A 14,120-nucleotide genomic window follows, 5' to 3' on the forward strand; every position below is an offset into this window, starting at 1 on the left:
AAATAATGAGTGGATAGTGCTAAATATTTCTCAAAGAAAATATATTATTTTTGATGCAATTATGCTTAAAATGACTATAGTTATAAAAAGAGTCAAAACAATGCAAATAACATGTGCACTAGGTTAAAATGGCAGGATTAAAAAAGAGCTAAAAGTTCTACAGTGATAATTATCTTTAAACTATACATTTTTCAAGTGACTCTAGAATAAGGAAACACTTTATAAATTAGAAAATAACAAAGAAATATATACAAAAGATTTTGGAACTTTAAAAAAACTGCTTACAGATGGTTTTAAGGACAATTTCTTTCAACCCATCAAGGAAATACATATACTATATTCAGAACTCTTCCAGAAAATGGAAATGAAGGAAAATGCTTCACTGCTTTAGTAAACTAGCATAGCTGCAACACAATACTGTTTTGAAAAAATAACGTAAATCTAAGTCTACTTTACATATTGGTATAGATGAAAAATACTTTAAAATAACAGAAATTAATCATTTAAGAAGAATATTCTTAATTAAAAAGTACTGTTTCTGCCAGTAATATAAGATTGATGTAATATTAAAGTGAAACACAAAGTGGTAAACATAATTTTCATTTCTGACCGGAAAATCAATAGAGGCAGGAACTGTATTGCTCTTATTCACCATTGCAGGCCCAGTGTTATAGCAAAATAAGTGGCAACAAATATTTAATAAATAAATTAATTATCTAATTAAGCTCAGCTGTAAATGGGCCTTTGAGAATATTCAAATCCATTCTTGATATATTTTGAAGATCTCATCCTAGTATTATAAATACTATTGGGTTGGCCAAGTATTTAAGATGTTACAGAAAAACCAGAACGTACTTTTTAGCCAACCCAATACTTATATAAATCCAACAGTCAACCTCATATTTAAAGATGAAACCTTGGAGGTACAAAAATCAAGAATAAAATGTGGATGTTACTGTCACAATATCTTTTAACATCGGCATAGAGATATTGGTCAATATAATGAGAGTGAAAACACAAGTAATTTTTTTTGTAAGTTAAATTATTATCTAGAAAATCTACAAGTAAAATAAAAACCTATTAGACATAGTAGAAGATTAGCCTAATAGACATTTGAGTATGGATATAAAAAACTTTTCCATATGTTAGAGTTTGAAAATCCTACAGAACAAAATTGACCATATGCTGAGGATGTATGAGAAAACCGTATGTAGCTCTACAGATGGGTATAATTTGAGAATATAAAAAAGAGCCATAAAATAACATGTGAATTGGTGCTAAACATGGAGTTGTACAAAACCCTAAAATATCTGGCATTGGCTTACTACTGTATGGTGGGTGGTAAAGAAAATGATATGGCCTGTTGGAAAGACGATGAAGCATTATAAAATATTTGGGAGGCTTATCTTTAGATTACCTAAGATATTTGTGATCAAGGGGAAAAGACTGGAAAATAAACACTAATCGTGGGTTTTGGTTGCTATTAGCAGGCTTTGGCAAGGTATCACGAGAAAGAGATGAGCTCTAGAAAGAACAGGCCAGTTTGCAAGAGGGATGAAAAAGGGAGAGAAAAATGCCAGAAATCTGGGGCCTTGCAATGTTGAAAAAACTGACTACTTATAAGCTCCAGATAGTAAGAGATACCATTGTAAGATGTGTCTTTGAAATATAAAGTCTCCTTATAATTCGGCTTTATGTTAAAGGTATGTGTCTAATCATGGGTAACGGTTAACGTAGATTCAACACACCTTCTGTTAAGTTCAGAAAGGAAAAAATGTAGGCAAGAATGCAGAGACGTGCTGTATGGAAAATGTATTGTCATGAAAAGAAGTGAGGGGCTCATTAACTTTGCCACATAGCATGTTATAACTATGATGTGAAGAAAAGGTCCAATATTCAAAGGAGTAGGACACCGGTGATGTAAACACTATTTAACATATTTTTCAGAATTCACATGCTAATGAGCCTCATGAATCTCCAAGAAGGGACTATGGGAGATAGTGTTTCTCAAAATCCGTGTACCTAAAACGTTTTATATCTCTGTTCCGTTCACAAAACAACCATCAACATCCCTAAGAATATTCTTTCATAGACCATAGTTTGGGAAACGTTAGAAGAAGCTAAGAAAGAAACCACTGATTAGATTAAAAATCGATATTTCAGCAAGTAGAAAGGTACTAAAAAGAGAATGTAAAAATAAATGAGGCAAGATCCACTTTCATATGACTGAGAAAGCTCTTGCCAAATCAACCCTTCCACAGACCACCACTATAAACTCTGAGCAAAATACAAACAGCTCTCTGAAGGCAAAGGAGAATAATTTAAAATGTCAGTAAACAGCCATAAAAAAGGACAAAATAACGCCATTTGCAGCAACATGGATGGACCTGGAGATTGTCATACTGAGTGAAGTAAGTCAGACAGAGAAAGACAAATATATGATACCACTTATATGTGGAATCTAAAAAAGGCTACAAATGAACTTATCTACAAAAGAAATGGAGTTACAGATGTAGAAAATAAACTTATGGTTACTGCGGGGTAAGGAGGAGGCGAGGGATAAATTGGACGATTGGGATTGACATATACACACTACCAAAATAAAATAGATAACTAATAAGGACCTACTGTATAGCACAGGGAACCCTACTCAATACTCTAATGGTCTATATGGGAAAAGAATCTAAAAAAGAGTGGATATATGTATATGTATAACTGATTCACTTAGCTGTACACCTGAAACTAATACAACATTGTAAATCAACTATACCCTGATAAAAATTTTAAAAAATATGTGAGTAAGGTTACAGATGATCTGAAGGACATTATCAACCACTTTGACCGAGTTGACATTTATAATACCCTAACTCTCCACAACCTCACAATACACATTTCTCCACACACATATGAGCATTCACCACAATAGCCATAAAATAAATGTCCAAAAAATTAAAAACTGTTGAAATCAGTCAGTCTGTTCTTTGACTACAGTGGACCTAAACTAGAGATCAGTTGCAATAAAATATCTAGAAAAACCTCAAATATCTGCAATTAAAGAAATTTAGAAAATATTTTAGACTGAATGACAATGAAAGTCCACTATCAAATTTTCACAAATGATAATCTAAAACCCTTCTGAATGATCCCCTGCTGCAGAAAACCTGGACATAACACTAAAGAACAGCATCTAAAGGTGTCGGGTGTGAGAAGCAAACAGACTTTTGGTTGGAAATTCACATTTGGAAGAGGAGAGATGGAGAACGAAATGATACAAGTGAACTCCTGTCTCCCCAACTCTTAGCATGAAACTAAGTTCAACTGTCAGGGCATGAATAGCAGCCCCAGAGGACACACTTGGAAAAACCCAGTCTTTCTTCCCTGGAGAACCAGAAAATGAAGTTGGCAAACTACGAACCCCGAAGAGAGTGGAGGACCCTCCAAAGAAAAGAGCCAATTAAGATGAGCAAGGGATTTCAACCGACACTTCTCAAAAGAAGATGTACAAATGGCCTTTAAGTACATCAAAAGATTCTTATCACTTATTATCAGAGAAATGCAAATTAAAGCTACAATGAAATACCATTATTCATCTATTAAAACAGCTAAAGTTAAAAGGCCCGACAACACCAAGTCTGGGTAAAGATATAGAGCAACTGGAACTCTCATGCATTGTTGGGGACAATGCAAAGTGGTAAAACCACTTTGGAAAATGGAGTTATGATACTATGACATAATTCTAATTGGTCGGTATTTAGCCAACACAAGTAAAAATGTGTATCCACAAAAAAGTGTATTTGTGAATGTTCATAGCAGCATTATTTATAGTAGCCCAAAACCCAAATGACTGGCAACTGATAAAAAGATAAATAAATTGTAGTATATCTATACTTTGGAATGCCATTCAGCAATGAACAGGAACAAAATAAATTCTGTATAAAACAACATGATGCATCTTAAAAAATATAATAGTATGTGAAGTTTAAAAAGTCAATCACAATAAATCGTACCTACAGTATGATTCCACTTATACGAAATTCTAGAAACTGCAAAACTTCAGAGACAGAAAGCAGATCACTTGTCCCCCGGGGCTGTGATTGCAAAGAGTGGGGACTGAGTGCAAGGGGCCATGGGAAAACTTCAGAGTGGAGAACATTCTCTCTTGACTGTGGTACTCCATTGCCTTGCTTGGGTGCAAAAAACCCCTCACCTTCCCTTGAACACAAGCTCCTGTGCCTTTTTGGATGCCTCTTCCTCAGTCTAAATTCTCTTCTCTACATGATGAAATCCCTCTCATCATCCAGGCTTAGCTCAGATGTGATTTCTGCTGTACCCACATCTGATCAATCAGAAGCTCCTTCCTTAGTTCTCCTTTCTGTAACTCCTTGTACCAAATCCTAATCACATTATATTTTAAATATCTGGGTTTTTAAATATCTTCTGTTTTTCAGTCTCTTTTAATAAATTGCTGGTCCTTAAGAAACTGGACTGTGCCTTATTTTTGAACCTTTGCAAGCATCCAGCTAAAATCCCCAACAAATAGAACATAATCAATACATTTATTTTATGTTGCAATTTCTGATTCCCTAAAGAACAATTTTTACTAGAGTCTTCTGGATTTTTAAATTTACCTTTCTTCTTAAGAAGATGCCATTAAATTGTCCTTTGTAGTCTTCACTTTTACCATGTTTTTTTTTTTTTGCTAACGGACTCTTAAAGCCTTCTTTTGAAATGGGAATAAATAATTCTCATCCTTGGGAATAAGCATTATTTAATATCCTAAGAGAATCCTTTTGTTCAATAACCCCATGTATTTTGCATAGAGAGTTGTAATTGAGAAACATGATTTGTCTGTATTATTTGACTTCATCTTAGTCTGTTTCCCACAGTAGGACATACTGCTTGAAATTACCATATATAATTTTGTATAGTATCATTACATTTCTTAACAAGCAATGCCTTGTCTCCATTTCCCTAAAACTTTCTTATAATATTCACATTTCCTTTATGTTAATCCTTTCTAGTCCTTCTCCAGCCTCTTCTTGCCAGTAGGCATACATGACTGAACAGCTACAATTCACTTTAGCCACTGTTGATATGGTGAAGTAATTACACACCACAATTTTGTTAACGTATCACGGTATCATGCTAGCTGCCTTAATAACAGCACTATTTCTAAGAAATAATCAGTAGGAGAGTTTCTTGTTAATGATAATTAGACTAGCGATGCACAGGAGTGGTATATTTTATAAAACCTTCATAGGTTAAGGAAGACTTAGCAACTCCTTTGAGATTAAAAGGTGATTTAGACATGGTGAGAGCAGTCAGAAACTTTCTGACTAATCCTCGTTAGTGAACCATTGTTAAGAGGAGAGTCTTTTCCCCATTTTTCAGTTATTCTCTTAGAAAATCTACTGCCTATTTTATAGATGAAGCAATGGAGGTTAGTAGAAATTGCCTGATGGAAATAACTTTCTCTTAGCCAAAAATTAAATGGTAGAGGTAGATTTGAATTCCCGTCTGTCTGATATCAAACTTAATGGTTTCTCTGAGATACCAGGCTGCATCTCTGCAACAATCTTTACAAAAAATATATTTATTACAAACCTTTCCAAACACACACAAAAGCACAGAGAACAGTATAACAAACAGCATGAACATCAATCAGATTATACATTTTATCAAAGTTCTGCCTCATTTTCCTCATCTATTTCTTGGTCTCTCTTCCTTTTTCTTTTCTTTTGTTGTAGTATTTTGAAACAAATCTTAGATGTCATGTCTTTTCACTCATATATTTTCCCATGCATTTTTTTAAAAATAAAATTTTTCTTTATGACAATGCCTTTATGGGCTTCCCTGGTGGCACAGTGGTTAAGAATCTGCCTGACAATTCAGGGGACACGGGTTCGAGCCCTGGTCCAGGAAGATCCCACCTGCCACGGAGCAAGTAAGCTCGTGCACCACAACTACTGAGCCTGTGCTCTACAGCCCGCAAGCCACAACTACTGAGCCCGCGTGCCACAACTACTGAAGCCCACGTGCCTAGAGCCCATGCTCCGCAACAAAAGAAACCACCGCAATGAGAAGCCCGCGCAACGCAATGAAGAGTAGCCCCCACTCGACGCAACTAGAGAAATCCTGCACGCAGCAGCGAAGACCCCACACAGCCAAAAATAGATTAAAAATAAATAAATAAACAAAACAATGCCTTTATTATACCGAACAAAGTCAACAATGATGCTGTGGTATGAAATATCTCAAAAATATCTACAAAAGTTGTTTTGTTCAAGTCAGTATCCAAAGAGTCTACACATCATATTTACTTGTCTTGACACCGAAGAGTTTTAAAATCTAGAGCAGCGCCATCTCCCACCCCCTCCTGCCCTTCATTCTGTTTATACATGTGAACATTCCTATCAGCTCTAAAGCCTTGATTAGATTCAGGTTCAGGTTCCAAACATTTTTTTCTTCCAAAAATCCATCATAAGCAGTTGCACAGTTGTCCCATTTTTAGAGATACTGAGGCTGATCATTTTCAGGTGCTGAAACCCTGATGTTTTCGTTGTCAAATTTCTCATCCATCTTTCATCCCACTGAGGATCTCTTCACACCTGAATTGATTCATTAGGTGTTGCAGAATGGTGATTTTCTGATTTTGCCATTCCTTACACATTTATTGGCTACCTTCCTTCTGTAAAGAAGAAATTCATCATATCAAATAGCCTTATGTGACTTAGAGTGTACATGAGAAAGTCAGAATAAATGCTTAACTTTTCCCTTTCATTGACAATTTTCAATTTTCAGTGCACAGAGTTGGTGCCCTAGATATTTCATATCTACCCCCACCCCCCTCTCTCATATCATTGTGAAGTTATAGGTTTTTACATATTCAATATATTTAAATAAATTATTCTTTTTGATGCTAAAGTAGATCCATCTTTGGCTCTTGGATGATGAGAGATCTTTATGTTGCCTTCTTTGTCCTTCAGGTTCAACTCATCTGTCTTTGATCACACTCTTGTTTTCTGGCACAAGACATTTCTAAGCTCATCATGTTTATTTCCTGCTTTACATCTGGAATTAGCCGTTACTCTAAGAAATCCTAATTCATTTTAGTGGAGAATGGCATTTGGAAAAAACAATCTGGGCACTAGGGCTGCTCATTGCTATCGAGTTATCATTGGTTATGGGCATTTTTAGGGGACAGAGCTAGTACATACATATTTAAAATAAAACAGTAATTTATATTTCTAGTGTCCAGAAGTTTACCTGACTTCTTTGATTTTATACTTCTATGTTTTTAACTTACACTAAAAATATTTTTTCTTAACAACGTTAATATAATTTTTTATTTGTGTCATCTGGAAATATATATACATATAAAATGGTTCTAAAAATAACATAAATATTACTACTAACAAATAGACTACTGAATATTTTAAGATATGTTTACAGTTTTTATGTGTTTTTAGAATATTTTCCTCTGTGTACATCTGTGGATGTTCAGTTCACATACCGTGTTCCAGAGTCACTTGAAACAAGTGTTCACAGATAAACTGTATAATATGATATATTCAGAGAAGTCTGTCTTCCTTTGCTAGCTCCTGTAACCTACACCCTCCTTCACAGTAGGTTACTATTTTTATTAGGTGACCATTTTATTGCTCTGTTCACCTATTCATTAACCAATGCCAAATTACTATTCTTTTTTTTTTTTTTTTTAGGATTTTTCTGTCTATTCCTGCTGGTTTAATCTCCCATATAAATGCTATATTCTACCTCTGTAACTAAAAAGAAAAGAAAAAAAAGCTGTTATTTTTGTTGGGAATCATAATAAAGTTATATTAACTCAGCAAAATTGAGATCTTTAGGATTAGTCTTCCTAAGCCATATTTTTATACTTATTCAAGTCCACATTTGTGCCTTTCAGAAATATTTTAATGTTTTCTGCATATAAATTTTGTACCTGTATTTTAAAGTATATGCTTAGGAATTTTATCCTTTTGTGTTATTAAGTGAATTTCCTTCTGTTATATCTTCTATTTGATATTTTATAGATATGATAACTATTTCAGTATCTTCATTTTTACATATGGCTTAGTTAAATTCTCTTATTATTTTTTTGTAATGGGTTTCCATTTCATTCCTTGATTTTTATAATAGACAATCATATCATCTGTGAATAGAGATAACAGTACCTCTTCCTTTACAGATTTTATGCTTTTAATTACTACTCTTATCTAAATCCTCCATGGTTCTGTTAAAGAGTATACAGTGGACAATTTTGTCTTGCTCAAGACTTCATAGAGAGGGCTTTAAACACCAGTGAGATATTACCTCACACTTGTTAGAACAGCTGTCATTAAGGTCTACAAATAACAAATATTGGTGAAGATGTGGTAAAAAGAGAACACTTGTGCACTGTTGGTGGGAAGGCAAATCGGAGCAGTCACTATGGAAATGAGTAAGGAGGTTCCTCAAAAAATTAAAAATAGAACCACCATATAATCCAGCATTTCGACTCCTGAGCATACACCCAGAAAAAAAAAAAAACACTAATTTGAAAAGAAAAGATACATGCACCCCAATGTTCATAGCAGCACTGTCTACAATAGCCAAGACATGGAAGCAACCCAAGTGTCCATCAGCAGAGGAATGGATAAAGAAGATATATATATATAAAATGGAATATTAGCTATAAAAAAGAATGAAATTCTGTCTTTTGCAGCAACATGGATAGACCCAGAGAATATTATGCTTAGTGAAATAAGTCAGACAGAGAAAAACAAATACTGTATTATATCACTTATATGTGGAATCTAAAAATAAAACAAATTAATGTATATAGCAAAACAGAAACAGACTCAGAGATATAGAAAACAAACCGGTGGTTACCAGTGGGAAGAGGAAAGGGGGGAGGGGCAAGATAGGGGTATTGGATTAAGAGGTACAAACTACTATGTATAAAATAGATAAGCAACAAGGACATACTGTACAGTACTGGGAATTACAGCCATTATTTTATAATAACTTTTAATGGAGTATAATGTATAAAAATACTGAATCACTATGCTGTACCCCTGAAACTAATACAATATTATAAATCAACTTGACTTCAATAAAAAATTTTCTAAAAGGCAGAAAATTTTTAAAAATAACAATGCCTTTAATTAACAATTCCCAATTGAGATGTTGTTTTAGGAACTGTTCAGGAAATATTCAGTTATTTCTATTTTATTGAGTTTTTAAAAAACGTAAGGATGATTTTTTTTTTTTAAGCAAATTGGTCCTCATTTTTTGCATTTTCCCTCTGTGTGTGTGGAGGAGGCTTCTCCTCCAGTCTGGGCAGTAAACCAGAACCTTGTGAAGGTGTGTGTGCTTCACATTTCTTCTTTGAGTTGGCTTTGGGAAAGAGTATTTTTGGGTTGATTTGCAAAATACAATCACTCTTAAGTTCTTAATGTTAATTTTAGAGCACCTCCTGGTTCTCAGAAGCCATTCTTCTTGGATATGGATACACTTTTTAATGAAAATACTAAACAGCCTTACAAACCGTGTGTGTGTGTGTGCGCACACGCTCACGTGTATGTGTATTTACGTTTATATATTACAAAATACTCTTTCTAAATGATTAGTGCTTTGTTAGGGAGATAATTTCTGAGAGCACCTTCCAAAATATAATTATTGTAAAAAATTATATGCTTATATAGAAAATTCAGATTAAGTGGGTGGTTCTTAAACATAGATTCTTCGGCAAGTTTCACAGTAAGGTCACTGACTTTATTAGACAGCTAAGTTTACTTTTACAATATAGTATTATCTAGTTATTCCACGGAATAACTGGTTATTCCACGGAATAACTAGACATTCCGTGGAATAACTAGACAATACAAATGGCAAGCAGAAAGAAATTAAAATGATTAGATACAAGACAAATTTTTTTGAAAAAGTGTTCGAATTGCATAGTCTCTGAAATCTGCCAAGAAATTATTAGAACTTTCATTGTCATGAAGCTTAATTTGAAGGAGGTATATTTTCTTTTCTTAAAAAAATAGCTTTTGTTTTTCGTGGCAGAAAATCCTGGTTTGTTGGGAAGGTTTTGAAGGAGCCTTTAGAAGAGGATGACAAAATAAAAGCCTTTTCAGTGGCCTGTGGGAAGGCAGGGCCTGTCCTGAGATGGAATTTGGAACACAATAGTTCCCTGGGCAAACTGTCACTCAGTTTTCAAGGTGGAATTTAAATAACCCCATTGTTTTCAAAGAACTCCTACTTTGACCAGCTATTCCACAGAATTAGAACTGCATTGATTCCCTTCCAAAGCATTTACTTTCAAGATTCCTTCTTGAGTATTATGTTGTCCTATTTGAGACTTGTCCTCATCAAAATAATGGATCCTATAAATAAGAATTCTGCGTCAAGGAATTTAATTTGACTTTCCAGAGGACAAACTCCGAAAGTGAAGTCCTGCAACATGTGAATATAACATGTAATTTCAAAAAAGAAATAAGACTTCTCGACAGGGAAAAAGAGAGAAATCCTCCTCATTTAAGTAAAGGATTAGCTTTTAGAAGTTAGTTACTGTGATCCCAAGAAGAGAATGATTTTATGTGTTTTTCCTAGTATTTCAGAGATACTGAATAGTTAAAAATGAAAGGCGAATCAAAAGTCAATATTCAGTTAGCTAAGATCTTTAGGACAAAATAGTTGAATCCAAATAGCTGATAATTTTGAACATTTAAAGAGGGCTCTAGAAATGGTGCAGAGGTGGGGAGAAGAAGTGGCAGGAGAAAAAAAGAGAACTTTCATTTATGGAGTGATTGTTATGTACCCTTCTGTGCATATGTTTTTATGTCATTTAATTTAATCTTCAAAACAACACTGTGAAATGTGTACTATTGTTATACCTATTTTATGGGTGGAAAATGTGTCTCTAAAGACTAAATAACTTGTCCAATTCACACCATTAGTAAGCATAGTAGGCAGAATAGTCAATAGTATGATGATAATAGGGTGACAAGAGAGGATTTTATACCTGCAGGCCATATTCCTCTCTGGAAGTTCACAGCATCAAAAGCTACAGGGATCCTATAAATTTCAGTTTCAGATGTTTATTTTAAACCGATATTTGCAATAGTCATCTTACAGGAAAATTTGTTTTCACGATATAATATCCTGCATGGTATTTATTTATCATGTTGACATGATATCGATATAAACAGGTAATAGGTCACTTTTGGCCTCGGGGCCACAGTTTGCTGACCCTGGTGTAAAGATGTACAATATGTTCTGGGGTCACACAACAACCCATCTTTTGTGTGGTTTTTAAAGAGTAAATTTTCAGATATCTCAAAAGACAGCTCACTTAGCTCCTTATTTTTAAGCTTAAAAATAATCTTGACGTGAAAAATGATTTGGTAAACCCGCCTATCTGCACTCACCTGAATGACTAGAAACAATCTGAGTGGCTGGGGACTGGGGGTTTCAAATGAGCCTGCATTAAGAAATATCAGAGAGCAGTGGCTTTGCAGAAATAAGGTACATAGAAATGCAAGCTTGGTTTTGGATATACATTTACAGACCGTGAAACACACAGATCTTAAGTGTATAGTTCCAAAATCTCCATCACCCCAAAAACTTCCCTCAGCCCTCTTCCCAGTCAATCCCCTCCACCAGCAGAGACAACCATTGTTTTGAATCTTTCCCCATATATCCCTGTTGCTTGTTCCAGAACTTTATATGATATCTTTCAGTATTCTTTAAGTCTGACTTTCTATCACTTATCTATTGTAGTGCAGCAACTTTCCACAAATGTAGTGGCTTAACAAACACTCATTTATTATCTCAAAATGTCCAGGTGTCAGGAATCCCAGCACGTTTTAGCTCGGTCCTCCGTTCAGGGGGTCACAGGGCTGCAGCTCAGGGTCTTCTTCCAAGCTCGTGTAGGTGGTTGAGAGAGTCCAGACTGAGGCTCTCCGCATCGGCAATTCACAACACGGTCCTTCACAGCTTCAAGGCTAACAGGGAAGAGATTTCATTGGATAAGTCAGACCTACACAGTATAATTTCTCATTCCATTAACTCAAAACCAACTGATTGGGGAACTTAAATATTGCCATATTATGCAGAGTGATAGCCTTCCTATTCACAGCTCCCACTCACCCTCAAAGGGAGGAGAGCATACAGGGTTACGAGGGGTGGGGCTGTTCCCATCATGGGGATCTATCACAGAATTCTTTTACATTTACAATATCCATCTGTATTATTGATGTCACTGCACATATTTGTAGTTATTCATTGTATGAATATACCATAATTTCTTAATTGGCTCTCCTATTGATGGACTTATTTTTGTTTTTTCCAATTTTTGGCTATCATGTATAAAGCTACTATAAATACTCTTATGCAATTTTTTGTGGAAATTTTTTTTTTTTCATTTATCCTGGATAAATACCTAGAGGCAAATTGGTGGGCTGTAGGAAGACTAGTTTTTTTATAACTTCTTTATTAAAAAAACAGCCAACCCATTTGGCAAAAATGATTTTACGATTTCGAGTTCTCAGTTTTAGTTCTTTATTCATTTATTTTAATTTGAGCCATTCAAGTGTGTGGAATGGTATCACATTGTGGTTTCAATCTGCATCTTCTTTATGACTAACAATCTTCAGTGATGCACTTTTTCGTGGGGTTTGTGGCCATGCCCTTGAAAAGTGTCTGCTGAAGTTTTTGGTCCATTATTTTAATGCAATCATGGGGCTTTTCATTACAGAATTTAGGGATTCTTCATACATTATAGGTACAATTTCTTTGACCAATATCTATTTTATGAAATTTTTCTCCCAGTCTGTGGCTTCCCTATTCACATTTTTGAGAGTATCTTTTGATAATCAAATATATTTAATTTTGAGGTGTCAACATCATTGATTTTTAAATTTAATATCTGGTTATTTCTGTGGCTCTTTTAAGAAATCTTTGTGTACTGAAAGGTTCAAAAGATATTTTCCTACATTTTTTTCCAGTACCTTATGATTGGAAAATATTAAAGATTTTGTTCCTCTTTTTGTTGTTGTTTGTATCGTCTCTGTTGAGAAGTCAGTAGTATTTTTATTACTGTTTTTGTGTATGATAACGCTTCTTCTTGCTCTGCAGTTGTGTTTTTCAGGCCTAGAACTTCCATTTGTTTCCTCTCCTCTTTTTTTGTTTCCCTTTCTGTACTGAGATTTCTGATCCATTCACTCTTTGTATAAAATTTTTCCTTTGAGTACTTGAACACATTTTTAATAACTTTTCCAGAGTCTTATCTGCTAATTGAAACATCCCTATTATTTGTAGGTCACATTTTTCTGCTTCTTTGCTTATCGATAATTTTTTTAAACACACTTTCTTTTTTTTTAAAGCAGTTTTAAATTCATGGCAAAATTGAGCAGAAAATATAAAGTTTCTCTATTCTCTGCCCCTACACAATCACAGTCTCTTCACCAAAAAATCCCATGCCAAAGTGGTCACTTCTTAAAATCAACGAACCTACATCATAATCACCCAAACTCCATAGTGTACATTAGGTTTGTTCTTAGTGTTGTACATTCTGTGGGTTTTGACAGCTGTATAATGACATAAATCCACCATTACAGTATTACTATACAGCATAGTTTCACTGCTCTAAAGATCCTCTGTGCTCTATCTATTTATCCCTCTCCCAACCCCAACCCTTGGCAACCACTGGTCTTTTTATTATCTCCAAAGCTTTGCTTTTTTTCCGGAATGTCATACAATTAGAATCAGGTAGCATGTAGCTTTTTCAGATCGGCTCCTTTCACTTAGTAAAAGGCCTTGACATTCCTCTATGTCTTTTCATGGCTTGTTAGTGCAGTTCTTTTTAGCGCTGAATAATATTCCTTTGCCTGGATGTACCACAGTTTATTTATCCACTTTCTTACTGAAGGATATCTTGATTTCTTCCAACTGTTGGTAATTATGAACAAAAGTGCTGTTAACATTGGTATGTGGGTTTTTTGTGTTGGCATAAGTTTTTAACTCATTTGGGTAAGTATCAAGGAGTGTTACTGCTGGATTGTATGATAAATGTAGGTTTTGTTTTGTAAGAAACTGCCATATTATCTTCCAAA

Source organism: Balaenoptera ricei, chromosome 13 (assembly GCF_028023285.1).
Source record: "Balaenoptera ricei isolate mBalRic1 chromosome 13, mBalRic1.hap2, whole genome shotgun sequence".
Classification (NCBI taxonomy): domain Eukaryota; kingdom Metazoa; phylum Chordata; class Mammalia; order Artiodactyla; family Balaenopteridae; genus Balaenoptera; species Balaenoptera ricei.